The sequence below is a fragment of the Lolium rigidum genome, chromosome 4 (genome assembly GCF_022539505.1).
Source record: "Lolium rigidum isolate FL_2022 chromosome 4, APGP_CSIRO_Lrig_0.1, whole genome shotgun sequence".
Taxonomy (NCBI): Eukaryota; Viridiplantae; Streptophyta; class Magnoliopsida; order Poales; family Poaceae; genus Lolium; species Lolium rigidum.
In genome coordinates, this window is record NC_061511.1 from 182,990,359 (window position 1) to 182,998,898 (window position 8,540).

The following is an 8,540-nucleotide window of genomic DNA, read 5'->3' on the forward strand; positions in this document are numbered from 1 at the left end:
AATTGTGTTTAGCACAGCTTAATGTTTTGGAGGGGTTCGGATGATAACTTCGAAGGTGGACTTTTTAGGCATAGATGCAGTTGGATGGCGGTCTATGTACTTTGTCGTAATGCCCAATTAAATCTCACTATACTCATCATGATATGTATGTGCATTGTCATGCTCTCTTTATTTGTCAATTGCCCAAGCTGTAATTTGTTCACCCAACATGCTTGTTCGTCTTATGGGAGAGACACCTCTAGTGAGCTGTGGACCCCGGTCCAATTCTCTTTACTTGAAATACAATCTACTTGCAATACTTGTTCTACTTGTTTTCTACGCAAACAATCATCTTCCACACAATACGGTTAATCCTTTGTTACAGAGCAAGCCGGTGAGATTGACAACCTCAGCTGTTTCGTTGGGGCAAAGTAGTTTGGTTGTGTTGTGCGGGTTCCACGTTGGCGCCGGAATCCCGGTGTTGCGCCGCACTACATCCCGCCGCCATCAACCTTCAACGTGCTTCTTGGCTCCTCCCTGGTTCGATAAACCTTGGTTTCTTTCTGAGGGAAAACTTGCTGCTGTGCGCATCATACCTTCCTCTTGGGGTTGCCCAACGAACGTGTGAAATACACGCCATCAGGTATCAACTTATCTAAGTAAAGTCTCTTATAAAGAGAAAAAGGTATAACACTAACACCGGCTCCCAAGTCACATAGAGCAGTTTTAACATAATTATTCTTAATAGAACAAGGAATAGTAGGTATACCTGGGTCGCCCAACTTCTTTGGAACCTTACCGTTAAAAGAGTAATTAGCAAGCATAGTGGAAATCTCCTCATTAGGAATTTTCCTTTTGTTAGTAACAATATCTTTCATATACTTTGAATAAGGAGGCAATTTAATAGCATCGGTCAAAGGGATTTGCAAGAATAAAGGTTTCATCCAATCACAAAATTTATTATAGTGTTCTTCTTCCTTTGATTTTAGTTTCTTAGCAGGAAAAGGCATTTGCTTTTGCACCCAAGGTTCTCTTTCATTACCATGTTTCTCAGCAATAAAATCTTCTTTAGTATACTTTTTATTTTTAGCATGCTTTTCGGGTTCTTCTTCAACCTCTTCTTTATCGGGAGTATCATTCTTATCATTATCTTTATCATGTTCATTACCACTTTCGGTTTCGGCATCAGAAATAGAAATACTATTAGGATCATTAACGAGGTTCGGAGGATTCTACAACATTTTTATGTTTCTTCTTCTTTTTCTTAGAAGGAGCTCTAGGTTCAATGCGTTGAGAATCTTGTTCAATTCTTTTGGGATGTCCTTCGGGATATAGAGGATCTGAGTAGAAACACCACCTCTAGTTGTTACTTCATAAGCATGTTTTTCTTTAGAATTATTTCCCAACAAGTCATTTTGCACTTTAGTGAGTTGATCAATTTGAGTTTGAACCATATGAAAATGTTTAACAAGCATCTTAACATCATTGGAGGTTCTCTCCACAATATCATGCAATTCACTAATAGCTCGAGACTTTTCCATTAAATGATTCTCTACTCTCATATTAAAATTTTCTTGCTTAACAATATAATATCAAACTCATCTAAGCATTGCGCAGGAGGTTTTGAATACGGAATATCTTCCCTAGTAAAGCGCTGAAGGGAATTTACCTCAATCATGGATGAAGGGGAATTATCTCACATATATCTTCTATGGGAGGAAGATTCTTCACATCTTCGATTTAATACCTTTCTCCTTGAGAGACTTCTTGGCTTCCCTCATATCTTCATCATTCAATTTAATTAAACCCCTCTTCTTCAATATTGGCGTTGGAGTTGGTTCGAGCGTAGTCCAATCATCATGATTCCGGCCTATTTTAGCCAATAATTCTTCAGACTTCGTCCGGAGTTCTTTTCACGAAAACACAACCAGCACAACCATCCGGGTATGCCCTAGACTCAATGGTTAGTCCACTATAAAATATATCAAGTAAATCATGCTTTTCCAAATCATGGTCGGGCCGAGCTCTAATAAGAGAGCAAAATCTCGCCCAAGCCTCGGGCAATTTCTCTCCATCTCCACGATCAAAATTATAGATTCTCCGCAAAGCAATATGTTGAGCACTAGCGAGGAAATTATTTCCGGAAGAAAACATCAAGCAATTCTTTTGGACTTTTAATAGAATTAGGTGGCAAACTATTATACCAAGTTTTAGCGTCATCCTTTAATGAGAATGGAAAGATTTTAGCAACAAAGTAAGTACGCTTCTTAACATCATCGGAAAACAAGCTACTCGGAGTAGATAACTCAATCATGTGTTCAACGAGCACTTTCTTTTTCGGTACCACAAAAGGGTGTTTTCTCAACAATAGCTATATGAGATAGATCAAGAGAAAAATCATAATCTTTATCCTTAATGTTTATAGGAGATGTGGCAAATTTAGGATCGGGAGACAGTTTATATCTAACGAGCATGTTACGCAAGCAACTTTTTAATTTTTCTTGCATCAGTAGTAGCATTGCATTTTTCAATAAAATCATCATCAAGTTCCACATAATCTTCATCAAGATCATCACTAGAGTATTCAAGTTCGGGTGAATTAACGGGTGTAGTAACATCGGGAGTTTCGAGTATTTTCAATTTGTCTAGACCTAGCAATTGTAGCATCTAGAAAAGATCCTAACGAACCACTATCATCAAGCACAGCAGAAATATTATCAGTATTATGAGAGTTTTCAGATTCAGCAGAAGTACCAGCAAGTGAAGTATGTGGCGGTGAAACAAGTTTATCAATCACAGATGGTGAATCAAGAGCGACGAGAGGTACTCGAGTTGTACCTTTTCTTATAGTGGATGGTAATATGGCGACCTTAGTATCGCGAGGTTTACCCATGATGGAGAATTTGCAGCGAACAATATCAATCCAAGTGAACTTCCAAATAAAGCTATGCTCCCCGGCAACGGCGCCGAGAAAATAGTCTTGATGACCCACAAGTATAGGGGATCGTAACGAGTCTTCGAGGGAAGTAAAACCCAATTTATTGATTCGACACAAGGGGAGACAAAGAATACTTGAAAGCCTTAACGACGGAGTTGTCAATTCAGTTGCACCTGGAAACGAGACTTGCTCGCAAGAGTTTATCGATAGTAACAGTTTTATAGCGATAGCAGATAGTAAAATAACAGCAGCTGAGTAACAAAGACAACGGTAGTGATTTTAGTAAACAGCGAGGATTAAAATATCTGTAGGCACGGGGACGGATGACGGGCGTTGCATGGATGAGAGAAACTCATGTAACAATCATAGTAGGGCATTTGCGAGATAATAATAAAACGGTATCCAAGTACTAATCAATCAATAGGCATGTGTTCCAATTATAGTCGTACGTGCTCGCAATGAGAAACTTGCACAACATCTTTTGTCCTACCAGCCGGTGGCGGCCAGGGCCTCAAGGGAAACTACTTGGATATTAAGGTACTCCTTTTAATAGAGTATCGGAGCAAAGCATTAACACTCCGTGAACACATGTGATCCTCACATCACTGCCATTCCCTCCGGTTGTCCCGATTTACGTCACTTCGGGGCCATTGGTTCCGGACAGCGACATGTGTATACAACTTGCGGGTAAGACCATAAACAATGAATATCATGATGAAACAATAACATGTTCAGATCTGAGATCATGGCACTCGGGCCCTAGTGACAAGCATTAAGCATAACAAGTTGCAACAATATCATAAAAGTAACATCTACGGATACTAGGCACTATGCCCTAACAATCTTATGCTATTACATGACCAATCTCATCCAATCCCTACCATCCCCTTCAGCCTACAGCGGGGGAATTACTCACACATGGATGGGGGAAGCATGGCTGGTTGATGGAGAGGCGTCGGTGGTGATGGCGGCGATGATCTCCTCCAATTCCCCGTCTCGGCGGAGTGCCAGAACGGAGACTTCTGGTTCCCGAGACGGAGTTTCGCGATGTGGCGGCGTTCTGGAGGGTATCTGGCGACTTCGACTTCTCTCCGTGCGTTTTTAGGTCGAAGCCAATAAGTAGTCCGAAGGAGGGCGTCGGAGGCCGGCCGAGGGGGCCACACCATAGGGCCGCGCGGGCCCCCCCTAGGCCGCGCCGCGTTATGGTGTGGGGCCCTCGGGCCTCCACTTGATTTGTCCTTCTGGCTCCGTCAGTATTACGGGAAAATAGGGCCTTCTGTCAAAATCCCGAGGTTTTTCTCGAAAGTTGGATTTCTGCACAAAAACGAGACACCGAACGGTTCGCTGAAAACAGCGTTAGTCCGTGTTAGTTGCATCCAAAATACACAAATTAGAGGCAAAACAATAGCAAAAGTGTTCGGGAAAGTAGATACGTTTTGGACGTATCAAGACCCTAGTTAGAATGGACGTCTGAAAAACTTAGTTTCAAAAACCAATGAAGTGAATATTTTTGAAAACTTGTTCTTACTCTTATCCTTGAGATCTTTTTAAAAAATGAGAAATCTATACTCTACTTTCTTTGCAAGCCTACATAAAATTTTGCACACTTGACTACTTCTTTAACTTACTTATCCTAATTGCTCACAGATGGAGTACCAATGGGAGTTCTATCAGCTTGGTCACGGAGGCGACCTAGGGTTCGAAAAGGATTTGAAGCAACTAGTGGAATATCTAGGACACCCGTATCCCGAGTTCTTCGGAATACCCCTCAACCACCACTCCGGAGAACCACCTCGGTAGGAAGTTTCTACAGATCTACGAAGAAAGCTTGGAGCCCCGGTATGGGAAACCATATGGTTTTCTGTAACGGGAAACACCTGGAAGGAAGGACTAGTTAGAGCCATGCAAGAAGCAATTTCCCGTCTGTGTGGACAAAATGAGAACAAGATTAAGAACACTCGCTTCATCTACTACCCAAGACATGACCCCATGGGAAGACCGATGACCATGCCCCCGCACGCGGAGATGAACCCCTACGTAGCACACCAGGGCTTCAGGCTGTACAAAACCCGCAGGGATTTGGACAACGCCCTCGCCTCTCGCCAAGCACATCACCCGTGAAGACGAAGAATCCACCCGGAAGAGTAGTATCACCCCAGCACTTAAGTAGGTGTGAGTTGTATCAGGATCCCCTTGTATCGTAGAGCGAATGAATGGTTCTTCAAACCAACGGTGTGTTAGATTTGTAATGTGTGATGTTTGGTATGAATGAAAAAGTGTTGCTGGTTTTTACCCCCTCAACACTACTCAAGTTTACAAGTTTTGAACTTCGTGAACTTTAATTCAAACAAACCGTAGAAATTTCCCTCTTATCTTATCATCTACTCCGATACTCAGATGGCCCCACCAACCCGCAGCGCCAACCAAGACGCCATGATGCAGATGCTAGAGATGATGATGGCCGACCGAGAAGCCGAGAGAGCTGAACGCCAAGCCAACATCGCTGCACTGCAGCAGATTGCCCAGAACAACAACGGCCATGGAAACCACGACCACCCTGGGTCAAAACAGAAGAACTTTCAAAACACCAACCCACCTATTTTCAGCAAGACCGAAGAGCCCCTCGATGCAGATGACTGGCTCCAGACAATGGAGAACAACCTCGAGGTTGCACAAGTTGAAGCCACCGAGAAAGTACTCGTTTGCCACCCACTACTCGTCGGGACTTGCACGAGCCTGGTGGACAAGCGCCCGCGCAATGAATGCTGGACAGATGATGACCTGGGAAGACTTCAAGCTGATGTTTAGCAAGTACCATGTGCCCCAAGGACTGATCAAGAAGATGAGAGACGAGTTCCGCGAACTCAAACAAGGCAGAATGTCTGTGGTAGAATACCGCGACAGATTCCTTACTCTGTCAAGGTACGCCCCGGACGAAACCGACACCAATGAGAAGCGGAAGGAAAGATTTCTGAACGGACTCCACGACGAGATGCGGTATCGTATCGGTCAACATTCCCTTTGCTCGACCTAGAAGCCCCGGTGGACTCCGCCATCCGGATGGAAGGGAAGCTTCACCAAGCCAACGAGAACCGCAAACGCCGCATGATGAATCAGCATGGGTCCGAGCAATACCCAGAAGTACCGCAACAACTCATCTGGAGGATATACTCCAAAATACAACAAGCCCCCTGCTCAGAATTACCGCCCAAACTACACCAACAACCACGGAGGACCCCCGAAGCCCGGAGACAACAACAACAACAATCACACTAGCAACAACAACCCCAACAACAACAACAACAACAACAACGGGAACAACAACAACAACAACAACAACAACAACAACAACAACAACACTGGCCCAAGGACTGGAAGCAACGCCATCCCCGTCGCCAACAAGGACAAGGCCACCATCACCTGTTATGAGTGTGGAGTGGTTGGGCATTACTCAATGAGTGCCCCAAGAGACTCGCCAAGATTGCCGCCAACACCGCTGCACCTGCTCAGAACCAACGCCGCTTTGCCGCAAGAAAGAACCAGAACAACAACGGCCGCTTCTACAACATGACTGCCACAGAAGCCCAAGAAGCACCTCAGGCCATGCCAAGTATGTTTTCCTGTTAAATCATATCGCCCAATCTCTCTTAGAAACCTAACTTTTCTTAAAATCCCGGGACGCGATTTGTTTAAGGGGGAAGGGTTTGTAACACCCCAAATTTCAAAACAAAGAGAAAATGAATTTCCTTTTTCCAAAAATGAGAACCAACAAAAACTTTTCTTACATAGAGTGCTATGCATAGTGCTCATACCTAATATTTGGGTTTTGCCATGATGAGTGTTATTATGCTTATGTGATAAACCCTAAAACCCTAAAGTGATCAAGTGAAGATCACAAACCAAATAAAATAAAAGAGAAAGACATCAAATAAGAAAAACCCTAAACCCTAACCTTCTCAAAATCTTTTGGATCTATTTTGAGAAACCAAAAATAAAAGAAAAAAAAGACATATGTGGGCATGTAGCCCTAATATGTAAATTTTGAACCTACCTTTCTTACTTTGCTAAATGGTGGTGAACCATTGCAAAACTTACTAAACCCTAAAACCTCATCTCTCTTCTCACCAACCTTTGAAAAACAAAATAAAAAGAAATGATCTTAATTAAGAAAGAGGCATATGCAAGCCTATGGCTATTTTTGCAAATGCTAAACTTTTCCCTGTCTACCCCTTGTGTAGATGATTTGAAATATCTCAACACACCTAATCTAGTGCTACCAACCCAAGTGAGAAACAAAACTAAGTAAAACATATGCATAGAAGCATATGTGGCACTTAGCCAAAATATCAAATCTTGACCTAGGCACCCACTTTGCCCCAAATTGGTTTGAACCCTTTACCCAACTTATTCTAACACCAAATAAACCTCACACTTGCTTAAGTTAAGCAAAGAAAAAGAAAAGAATAAAAGTTAGAAAATCACAAAACCCTCACATATGGTTTATGCCATTTTTTCTAAATCTTTGACCTAGACCATTTTGGTCTTCACAATTAGTTGTATTATGTTACTAAACACTTATTACCACTTTTGGAATCAAAGAAACACAAATCAAATCAAATTCAAACTCAAATTGTGATCACATGTGATTATGGTCAAATCTGCCAATTACATTCTGGTCACTACTTTGAGCCTCTGCAATTCAAGTTTTTCAAACTAAACTTTACCAATTATTTGCATGGAATCCAAGAGCACATCAAGGTGAACAACTTTGGTAAAGACCACCATGACAAATTCATCTTGGATCAATTTCTATGCTCATCCAAAGTTGGAACTTTTTGTTATGTGGAGCAATCTCACACTTAGCCAATTTTGCAATTCTTTGAATTGGACAATTCCACCACCACCTCTCATTCTCTTTGGTCATTTACAACTCCCTCAAACACACCACTTCCAATCTTGCCACCTTTTGAACTCATTTGAATTTGAGCAAATTTGGCAAATTACAAATATGGAACCATTTGACACTATTTCAAATAGTGTTCTACTTCACCCTAACCTGCCCTAAACTACCATATCTGGTCCCCTTGTCCCCTCTCTCACTCAATGCACCACAGCAACCCTAGGGAGGCATGCATAGCATGCATGCACACCCCATGCCGGCCATGGTGCCACCATGCCGGCCATGTTCCTCTCCTTCTTCTCCCCTTCACTCACCACCCTGGCCCTGGTGCCAAAGCTTGCCACCGTGCTCTTCTACATCGCCTAGCACCGACATCATAGCCGTAGACGCCGTAGCCTCACCGGAGAACGCGCGCCCAAAACCTCCCAGTATGCCGCTCGCGTCGCACGTGTGCCCGTCGCGGACGCGCACTGGCCACGCGCCACCCCACCGTATCCCTCTCGCTCTGGCCCCGCTAGCAACGCGTTGAGCATCGCCGTGACACCTCAGACCCGCCAGACACGCGCTCGACTCGACCCTGGACCGCCGCCGCCGAAGACGACGAAGAAGATCCCGTAAACGCCGCCGCCAGACATGGAAGCAATGCGTCGCCATCCAACGCCGCCCAACCGTGCTGTCGCCGCCATTAGCATCGCCTGGATACGCGGAACGATCCTGCGCCCT